Here is a 12,280-nt window from a genome sequence, read left to right on the forward strand (position 1 = left end):
TAATGTCTTGAAAGAAGGCAGCATACTTTATAGTATTTATCACTAATCAGAGTATTCTAGGTAAACTTAGACAAAACAAGCAGCAAAATTGTGGGAAAAAAGTTTCCAAAACTTCAAATAATGTTTCTACCTTCTTCCTATGGGCTAGAAAGACAGCACGCTTAGCTTCTTTCTATTGGGAATTCATAAAATGCAACAACAGGGTCCTCCCGAATCAAGATTGCTCATACTCTGTGCTGCTTAGCTTGGGGCTACCATGTCTTCATGCAGTAGACAAAGACTTTTTTTTTTTTTTAATGGGACTTTGCCTCAAGAAAACATTTATTTGTGGGCCAGCACAGTTCAAGGCACATGCAATTGGAAAGTGTGTCCTATGTGTACTATGTGTCCCTTCTCCATCCTATTTTATTATCAAAACAGGTGGTATATTTAATGTGTGTCTTAAAAAATAAATATAGTATATCCAAGCCAAGATGTTTCATTTTGAGATAAGTATATTCAAGTAAAATGAGACTATAGTTTAAATATTGCATAAATAATATGTGGACAGTACAGAGACTTGGCAAAAATTGTGATAGTGGGATGTACCTTACTAAAATTGAAAGACACTGGTCTACAATAAAATCCAAACTCCCTCGTGGAAAGCAAGTTATTCCATTCATTTCTTTATTTTTCTGGCCTTACCTTTTTAGGGCTCCATTCCCTGTCCTCTGCAACCTAAAACCTTAACATACCTCTACGAGTTCCCTGGGCCTCCAGACCATTTCATTTCTTTCTGATTTTTCTAAAGTATCTGCCCAAGCTGTGCCCTTCCTCTGGAATGCTATTTCCTTGTCTGGAGGCATCTCTCACTCTCTCTCAGGAGTGCACTTGTACTCAAGTATATTCTCCAAATGATCTCTCATAATAGTTGGTTTAAGAATTAATTCTACCGGGATGACTTTCCTAGTCCCTCCTCCAATTTTCTCCATCCTACAAATTTGGTCAGTTCTTCTGTGTTCCCACATTATTTTGATCATTCTTGTCATAGGATTGCTATCACCTACTCTGTTAATTCTTCTTATATTAATCTCCTCTATTTTTTAAAAAAGATTTTATTTATTTATTTGACACAGAGAGAGAGAGAGAGAGTGAGTGTGCACACACAAACAGGCAAAGCAGCAGGCAGAGGGGGAGGGAGAAGCAGGATCCCTGCTGAACAGAGAGCCCAATGAAGGGTTCAATTCCATCATGACCTGAGCCAAAGACAGATGTTTAACTGACTGAGCCACCCAGGCCATGCTTATTTATCTCCTCTACTACACTGTATCCAAAGAACTCAGCCCCATTAATGATACAAAACTCCAATTATGTTGAACAAATGAATTGTGTCCAATGCTTATTAGTAACTCATGAAATGCTTCTATTCCCAAAATAATAAGAACATTGTTAGGTTTTATCATTCTGATATTATCTTACAAGAAACAATAGGACTTGTTTTTGACAATTCATTTCCAATGCATAAAATGATATTGTTATGTCAGCTATTTGTTAATAAATTAACATTTTTGACATATGTCCACACATTTTCAGACATTCTTTTTAAAAGGTGAACCTTTAAATTCCCTACTCTTCAAGGTGCATTGGACTCTTTTCTAATAAATAGAATATGGCAGAAAAGAAGGCACATTCCTCCCAGTATTAGCTTATAAAAACTGAATTCTATCTTGGGTGTATTCTTCTTCCTTGGATCTCATACCCTAGGAAAAACCATGCCACTAGAACCACATGCCAAGGAAATTAAATCTCCTGCCAACAGCCATAATGTGAGTCTGGAAGTGTATTCTGCAAACTCAGTCAAGCTTAAAATGATTGCACACTAGTTGACACCTTGATTGCAGCTTCGGGAAAAACTCAGAGCCAGATCCATGCAAATAAGCTGCAGCTGTTCCCAGATTCCTGTCCCCCCACCTCCCCAGCAAGGCTAGAAATAATAAATGTTCTTTGTTTTAAGCTTCCATTTTTAAACAAAAGTGTTATGTATAAATAGAGCACACTGAGCAGATGACCTTGGGCACACTGCTCAATCTCTTTGAGGATATGTTTCCTTGCATTTAAAATTAAAACTATTTTAAAGTTTCTCATTACATAAACAGACCTATTTGTCTTGAGCAGCAAAATGCCCAGTAATATGAAGAGAAGCAATAAATGCTACATATTTTTACTATGACCTAAATGCCTTGTGGCTTTTCTTTCTAAATATGGTTATTCAGGAATTAAAGACCAATATGCATATGCTCTATGCTAGGTATTGTACAAAACAAGGAACACATCTGGGACTCCTGCATTGAAAGGACTCACTCCAAACTAGACTTTGTTTCTCAAGTCACTAGACTATTGGTAAATTATGATTATTATGATAAAGTTATAAATGAATGGTCACATCAGTGTTTTGATAAATTTCACAACCTCATTACATAAGTGGGCTTGTATATAGCGGTTACATATCGGATAAAAGTTTCAGGGATCTATATATCTCAAACTGTGGTCCACAAGCCATTTGTTTCTTAATCATCAGATGTGTGTATTGGGGATATTCTTTATTAAAAACAAAGATCCTTGGGATCCACACAGTTCTTATTTTCATTTATAATTTCTTGTCTATGTTAATGATTGGGACTATTCCTCAACAACAAATAAAACAGGACAAAAAAGATCTCTCCAGTGACTCTTCTACTCACATACATTTGAGAATATTGATTTATAGTGGCTCTTGCTCTTATCTGTATGTTAAAATCTCCTCTGGAACTTTCAGAAGCTCCCCAGGTGATATGACTCTGCAGCTAGAGCTAAGAACTGCTGATTTAGACCTCACCACCTGATTCTTTTTGCTCATTTGCATTATCCACTTAGCTCAAACATATTGGACTTTGCAACCTCTGAATTCGAAACACTATCTGCAGTAAAAACTATAGTTTCTTGAATAGATGCACAGATGCTGTAAGTCTTTATCTGGAAGAAGGGTACTGAAATGATCTGAGTGGCTTATGGTAATTGGGAATGAGTGAAAAGTTATGAGACACAGGAAATTACCGCAGACAGAAGAAATGGAGTGACTTGAAAATTAAGACAAAACTCCATGATTTTAGTAAGTCCTATTTTTTTATAAGAAAACAGAACACTTAATTAAATCAACGTCAGAACACAAAACTTTTCAAATATTTATTTTCCTAAGAAACGTATTTGGCAATTTTTTTTAATTTCTAGGAAAATAGGCATAAAGCAAACTTTAACAATTCTCTTTATCTCCAAACTAAGTATCAACCCCTTATTTTGCCATTCAATGCCCTCTACAACCCAATCCCAAACTCTTCTTTCCAGGATCATATCCCATGACACTCCGTGATGGATCCAATACTGTAAGCTATGCTGAATCCATTTTTTTCTATTTCTAAAGCTCCCTGACTCACATTGTTTACATTGTCAATCATGAATCAATCTTTCAAAAAAGATCAAATGTTAAATCCTACTTGAGACTTATGACTTCCTATTCCTCTCTTAAGAATAAATACACATAAAGTCTTTAAAAAATAAATCTACCATTCCCTGAAAATGTGGAACATTTTATTTCTATTCCTTATTAACCAAGTTGTGTTCTACCTTGTGTTATTTTTGTACATGTTAAAATATCTTAATACCTAAAAATATCTAAAAACACAGGAAAATTTCTCTAGGTAATTTCCCACTCCCCTCATCCAAGATAAGAGACTTAAATGATTCAATTATTCTTATTTCCTGACTTAATTTTTTAGCTTTTAGTTGAAGCCTGATTTCTTTCAAACAGACATCTATCAGTACTCCTCCATATTTTTCACTTGTATTGATGACTTGGTTTTCAGTTTATTCAACACTATTTCTCATATGTAAGCAGAGTAGAGCTAAAAGATTTTGAGGTCCATGAATTGAAACTTGATAATATTTTTAAACTGTTTAAAAACACAGAGCAAACTTCTATACACTTTAAAAACTTGTTCCCGTTTTTATTTCAAAGGAAAACTCTCTTGCTTTAGTAGGAGATCACTATAGTTATGGTTTTATTTAATTGTTAGAAAGAATAATATAGAATCACATACTGGCTCTTTCATATTATAACAGTTTCCCATGGCACAGTTATGGGGATGGGCAGGTGGCTGAGCCTGCTGGTCACCCACTCAACTGAGAGTTCATGTTCAAAATGCTACAAAAGCCTGGTAACAGCTTCTAAGGGGAAAACTACCTAATTCACATCCAAAACACATTTGCTTCCTCACACCTGAAGGTACAATGTTTAATTATGGATATCGTATTCAAATAGTACTTCTCATATTGGCATGAAGCTTAAAAAAAATGTTTAGGTCTATTTTTGCATTGAGTGTCACAGAACTCTTTATGAATATGTCTTACATCTTCCTTGTGTGTGTGTGTGTGTGTGTGTGTGTGTGTGTGTGTGTGTGTGACAAATGAATAAAATCTTAAAAAAAAAAAAGCCCAGGGGGGTGGGCACCTGGGTAGCTCACTTGGTTAAGTGTCTGCTCTCTCTGTTGGACAAATAAATAAAATCTTAAAAAATATATATATATCTTACATCTTGAGACCCATATTCCTTATTTGTTGCATTTTGTTTGTTTGTTGATTCAACTTAAAAATGCCTCGATTTTTCCAGGGCACATTTCTTGAGGTTTAAGAACAGATAGGGAGAAAATAAAGATAAAATAAATACATATAAGGGGATTTAACAAATACATTGAATATTAACATTTATTACTATAAAATACAATACAATAGTAACATTGTAAACATTAATGAAACTAAAGTATAAATTTGTATATATTAGACCCCAGACATGTGTTTTATAAAATCCATACTTATAAAAATAAATCTGCCATAAAATAAACCTTAACAAATTTAAAACAATAGAAATCATAATGTCTGTTCTCATACTATAATGGAATTCAACTAAAAATTAATAACAGAAAAGTAGTTGGAAAATGCCAAACTACATGGAGATTAAGTAACACATAGGTCAAAGAAGAAACATCAATAGTAATCTAAAATATATGATCAACTAAATTCAAATGAACAATTGATATCAAAATTTGTGGGATACAGTGAAATCAGTGATTAGAAGGCAGTTTTTAGCACTGGATGCATTTATTATAAAAATAAGAGAGATCTACAATTAATTATCTCATGGAACTAGAAAAAGAAGTAAAATTTAAATGAAAAGTAAGTAGAAAAAGGAAATAATAACAGTAAGGACAGGAATGAATGAAACTGATTACAGAAAATCAACAGAGAATATCAACAAAGCCAAAAGCTTATTCTTCAAAAAGATTTAATGACATTGGTTAAGTTCTTAGCCAGTCTAATTAAGAAAAAAAGAGGAAGGACATAAATTACAAATATCAGAAATGAAAGAAAAGACAGTAGTAAAGATACTCTGAAAATTAAAGGAACACAGGAATACTATAAACAATTCTCTGTCCACAATTTTCTTAACCTAAATGAAACACACCAACTCCTTGAAAGACATATTTTGCCAAAACTCACAAAAAAGAAATATGATCTGAGTAAGTCTGTAACAATCAAAGAAACTGAATCAACAATTAGTAACTTTCTAGAACAAAAAGCTCCAGCCTAGATAGGTTCACTGGTGAACTCTTTAAAACATTTAAAATAGAAATAATCAATTCTGTATGATCTCTTTCAGAGGATAGAAGCAGAAATAATGCTTCCTAATTCATTGTATGAGGCCAGCATTATTCTAATACCAAAATCAAACCAAAAAATTACAAGAAAAGAAATTACAGACCAGTATCTCTCATGTACACAGATGCAAATATTCTCAACAAAGTATTAGCAAATTGAATCAAATAATGTATAAAAAAATTATAAACCACAACTAGAGGGGCTTATCTCAGTTATGTAAGGTTGGTTCAACATTAAAAAATCAATTAATATAATCCATCACAGAAGTAGACTGGAAAATTAAAAAGAAATTACATGATCATCTTGATACATAAAATCTTATGATAAAATCCAACACTCTTCATGATAAAAACTCTCAGTAAAGTATGAATAGAGAACTTTCTCAACTCTATAAAGAACATCTACAAAAAACTGTATAGCTCATTTCATAGCTATGAGATGAGAAGCCTGACCCTTTCCTACTAAGATCAGGAACAAGACAAGAATGTCTCTAATCACCATGTATTTTCAGCATTGTACTGGAAGCCCTACATAATACAGTAAGACAAGAAAAGGAAAAAAGAGGTATATCAATTGGGAAGTACGAACTGTGTTTGTTTGCAGATGACAGGATCATCTATATAGAAAATCTGAAAGCACAGACAAAAACATGCCTGGAATTGAAAAGCCAATTATTGCAAGTCTGCAGGCTACAGAATTAATATACAAAACTCAAGAGGTGGGGCGCCTGGGTGGCTCAGTGGGTTAAAGCCTCTGCCTTCAGCTCAGGTGATGGTCCCAGAGTCCTAGGATTGAGCCCTGCATTGGGCTCTCTGCTCAGCAGGGAGCCTGCTTCCCTTCCTCTCTCTCTCTGTCTGCCTCTCTGCCTACTTGTGATCTCTGTCTGACAAATAAATAAATAATATATTTTTTTAAAAAAAGACTATATAGGTGATAACAAAAGGCTAAAATCTACATAACATGACTATAGTGGTGATCTTAAAATCTATAGAAATTGGTCACTCATCTTACATTTGAAGAAAATGTTACAACCTGCACACTGGAGAACTCCACAGAGTTAGACTATCCAGGAGAAAGAGAAAATTTTTGAGGAAAGATGAGGGTTTCAGTTTGGATTAGAGAGTGCAAACTGCTTGGAACTCCTACATAGAGATATGCTATTAGAGAGGAATAAAAAAAATAAAACACACATTAGTAAGGGTCAAAAGCAACCATTTATTCTAACTAAAATCTATGGAATCACCTACACATCTCCTTCCATAGCCCACAAAGTACAGGTGCTCCCAGGGAGCAAAGCCAACAAGAATTAATGAGGAATAAACAAGGACTAACATAGAATGACAGTCTCCCCAGGCATTCGAGCAGAAATCACAGCTGTTAAGTTAAAGAATAGAATTAAATCCCATTAGCAGGTAAGGGAACAATTTTAGAGTATTTTGTTGTTGCTGAATAATGAGAAAACTGAATAAATAGTTCCAACTTTTTCCTATAAATTTATTATATAACCATATTATAACAGTCTAAAAATTGAAAAAAATAAAGCATCTATTTTTCTAGAAAAATTGCTTTTCTCTGTATTGTCTCCAAGTCTTTTGTGGCCTAATAAACTTGTATTTTCATAGTTACAATTATGTATAACCCATACCATTTTGAATTTTGTTTTTAATGTTTCTAGGATGCCATATAGTCTTCATATTTACACTCAGTGTCTAAATAATCCCCCATCAAACACACCTGAGAATATTTCTAAAATCATTCCCCTGTGATGGGAGGCTTGGGTTGTTTTCAGATTGGGTTCATTTGTAGCTAATGTGGGAATGTGTATCAGTCTTCTTGTTATCAGTCTCTATGATAACTAGTACCAGAAATCAGTGGTCTACATGATTCTCTCTCCTGATAAGCTGGGAGCTCCTATAATGAAAACATTTTACTGTTCTCACTATTGAGCTCAAACATTTTTTTGTTAAATTGTTTTTTATCTTTTGATATTTTTTTATGAAACAGTTCTTAGGATAAAGAGGAGAATGAAAAGTAATTGCTGAGGAAAATAGATGTTTTATGTTTATAACCATGCTATTAAAATGTGTCAACTTATATTTACTACAGCACTATGAGTCAACAAACATTTATTAAGCTTCCACACTGCGACAGCACTATGCTATGAACCTGGAAACAAAGTCAACAACAAATAAATATAATTATTGAACTCGGGGTGCTCACAAACTGTAAATGGACAACTCTTTTTTATCATTTCTTCTCTCTTCCTAGGTGTAACTGATTTCATTTTGGAGAGTAGTCTCTTCCTCACAGCATATAGAATGGAGCATCCCACATATAGTTTGGGGGCACCCCATGCCTAGCTGTACTCTACATATGGACTCAAGATATGGGAACCTTGCTCCACAGAATTTAAATCTTGAAGTAAGTATATAGTGATTAAAAATGGATGGGTACACTCATTTTTGTAGGGTTCTCTGCTATAAAACCACTCTTATCCACATGCTACCTAACCTATGGGGTTCCTTTTTTCTATGCCATTCCAGGATTTTTTTTTTTTCCTCTCAGTATCTCTTTGATATGGTGAGCTTCCAAGGTTCTGCCAGTCACAATATATGTATAAGTTTGCCAGTCACTGTTTTATGTTTGTAACCAGAGAGGCATAGGCGAAACTAGTAATTAAAAGCTAAGAAATGAGCACAGTTGTGGGATAAAGATTTACAACACAAACAGCAAGGAAAGATAACCGTCCCAGTCAGGAAGCTCAGAAAGTAACAGAACCTTACCAAGATGGACAGATGGTTCACCCATTGAAAAATATTTACTAATCAAAACAGAGGACTCAAATAGATAAAACCAAAAGTGAAAGAAGAAAAGGAACAACTGACACCTCAGAAATACAAAGAATTACAAGAGACTACTATGAAAACTGTATGCCAACAATTATCAATCTATAAGAAACCATAAACATACAATCTTCCAAGACTGAATCAGGAAGAAACAGAAAATCTAAACAGAATTACTAGTAATGAAATTGCACTGGTAATAAACATAACTCCAAACAAACAAAAGTCCAGGACGAGATAGCATCAAGGGTGAATTCCACCAAACATTTAAGATAATACCTATCCTTTTCAAGCTATTTCAAAAATTAAAGAGAAAAGGAAACCTCCAAATACATTGTAGGAGGCCAGCATTACTCTGGTACCAAAACCAAAGACCCTGAAAAAAAAAAAAACATTTAAAGGTTTATTTATTTATTTTAGAGAGATAAAGGGGGGGGCAGGGAGGGGCAGAGGGAGAGAGAAACTTTGTAGCAGACTCCATGCTCAACATGGAGCCCAATGTCAATCTCAGGACCCTGAGATCACAACGTGAATCAAACCAAGAGTGGGGTGATTAACCAACTGCACCACCCAGGCACCCCTAAACATTTAGATTTAAAACTATGTTTTATGTATATATATATATATATATATATATATATATATATATGTGTGTGTGTGTGTGTGTGTGTATACAGTATATATATTTATGTGTATATATGTGTACATATACACATATATGTAAAACTATGTTTTATTTATATATACACACATTATATATGTACACACACATATATACACACACGCACATATATATACATGCACACACATATATATATACACACACATATATATTTGAAACTATATATATGTATATATTTTAATTAGTATGTCTCTAAATGTTTATTCTGTTTTCTCATAAAGTGTACATTTTGGAAAGGGTCCCCAATTTTTAATAAGAAGTTAGAGGCAAGGGATATGCCCAGAATATAAGGAGTTTTCTCTAGAGACTTTTGCATGTGGGATGCTGAAATGAGTCTTAGCTACTTAGAAGCCAGGATAATAACAGGACCTGAATTATTTAGGTGCACAGAGAATAGGAGGAAACAGATGACAATGCAAATTTCCCTCTTCCAACAATTTGTTGAAAACTTTTCTAGTACTTATTTATTGAATATCTGAGGTCCTTAACTTTCCAGCTTATGGGTTAATGTGGAAGTTATCTCAATTCACTTCAGTTAGGAGAAGGTCCCATGCATGTATTAATTTTAATAATAAAAAATTATAAATCACTATACTAGTCTGAGCATGAATCATGAAAAATTGTAGTTTCAACTTTAAAACTTATCATTTGATGGAGGAACTGATTACATTTAAACGTTATAAATGCAACCCCTAAATAGGCCTTCTGTAAGTGGTTTGGCACTAACTGGGCAGGGGGAAGCTTTATTGAGTCTGATGAATTAATTCCAGAATGAGATTGAACCGAGAGAAAAATTATTGGACTTCGGAATCAGAAAAACCTGAGCTGAGTACTGATCACATTAATATGATGCTTAACATTCTTCCTTGGGGAAGAATCAGTGTCACCCATCCAGCTTTTACAAAGTTTCTGTACCTTTGAGCAGAATGTTATAAGGAGAACCATGTAGGCCGATTATGTTTAACTATCTGACATTTTGTTAAGTGAGGAATGGCACCAAAAAAAAGGGCGAAAAAAAAGGAAAATCAAAACCACACGATCCCAATCACATTGTATGTTAACTAACTGGAATTTAAATAAATACTTTAAAAATAAAAAGAAGTCATACTATCCCATTTTTCTCAACTTATTCTTTCACGCTCTCAGCCTCTCTGGTTATGGATGACCAATTCTGTCTGCAAAAATCCTGAGTCTTAATCAACGCAATGATGTCATATATTCAAGGTTTCCATTCACATGATTTGAGGTTGTAAACCACTGCCACAGCTACCCACATGTAGCAAAACACTGATCAAATTATGGTTCCTCTTTACAAACAGAAACATTTTTATGTATGGAACAACAGATAGTCCTTAAGTACATGTTTTCTTCCTGTTGTTTACAGACATTATACAAAAGAGAGTTTTACTGAAATCAAAATTATTTATTTTCCTGTTTAAGAAAAAAATATGCAAATGATTGTTTCACTAGTGTTCTATGACATCCACCAGTTCGTTAAATTTATTTTCACTTTTCACATCATTAACTTCCAGCTTAAAAATAAGAACTGAACTCTTATACATCAGACATAAATACTTTAATATGAATAGCTTGACTAGACATAAATTCATGCCTTTGCAAATTATAAAAAAGTTAGGGGAGAAAATGAAATGTAGAGAAACAATCAGCATAAAATAAGTGTTGTGTCAGAGATATAACTATACCACTTTTTATAATTTAAGTATGTATGGTAAATTTTCAACTTCCCCTAATAAAGATAATACCTACAGAGGAGGAAGTGAAAGTTGGTGATTATAAAGCTGAGAAATATCTGAAATAGAGAAAAAAAACTAGAATAAAAAGGAAGATAAAGCAACACGTTAATTAAATATATTAATAAAATAAATAATTCTTAAGTAAGACTAATAAAGATCGATAAACAGCACAAATAAATAATAACAGAAATCAGAATAACACTGTCACTATATTTATGGCATTTCAAAAAATAAAGACAATACTCTGAAAATCTTTAAACTGATATATCTGCAACCCTAGATGAAAAAATGTAACTTAGCAACAAGGACTGTAGAAAAAAAGGAAACTTATATGGTAAAGCTAAAATTGGAATTCCTTGAGAAAAAGTGTACAATTCAACAAATGTAAAAAATAATAATTCATGTTGAAATAAAGCAATTACCCTGAAAATATTCCAAACTGATTCACTATTTAATGTGATAGAGTCTATAAAATTTAGAAGAAGTAAAGCTATTAATGGTATCAACATTACAGAAAGGTTTTTAAAATATAGGAAATAAGTACTAATTATAAAATAATTTGAAAGATTAAATTCATCAACAGAAATCCTAAAGAAACTGAAAAGAGACAGACTGAGAGAAAATAATTACAAGTTCAAAAAGGAGTACTGGGAGTATTCAGTCAACGCATGTAAATGAATAAGAAAAATAAAAACTCCATAAGAAAAGGAGCATTTTGCGTAATCAGGCATGTTCCCAAAGATAGATAAATAAATAAATAAATGAATAAATGAAAGAAAAACAAACACAACAATGAATTAACCTAAGAAAAGATGCTCAATTTCATTAGTATTCAGGAAATATAGTTAAAAACACCAGAAGCAGGCACCTGGGTGTCTCGGTTGGGCAACTGCCTTCAGGTCAGTTCATGATCCCAGAGTCTTGGGATCGGGTCCCGCATTGGGCTCCCAGCTCCATGGGGAATCTGCTTCTTCCTCTGATCTTCTCCCCTCTCATGCTCTCTCTCACTGTCTCTCTCTCTCTCAAATAAATAAATAAAAAGCATTTTTAAAAAAACACTATAAGCTACCATTGGCACTAATAAGATTGTGAAATTAATAAGTCATACAATAACAGCTATAGATAAGGATATTTAAAAAAGAGTTATACTGCCCTACTGTTGAAGAGATAATTTAAGACCTCTGTGGAAAACATTTGGGCAATAAACTATAAAACTCATATGCATGTAGCCTTTCATCCAATTATTTGGTTTCTATGCTAGATTATACTTGAGT

This window comes from Lutra lutra, chromosome 10, assembly GCF_902655055.1.
Source record: "Lutra lutra chromosome 10, mLutLut1.2, whole genome shotgun sequence".
Lineage (NCBI taxonomy): Eukaryota > Metazoa > Chordata > Mammalia > Carnivora > Mustelidae > Lutra > Lutra lutra.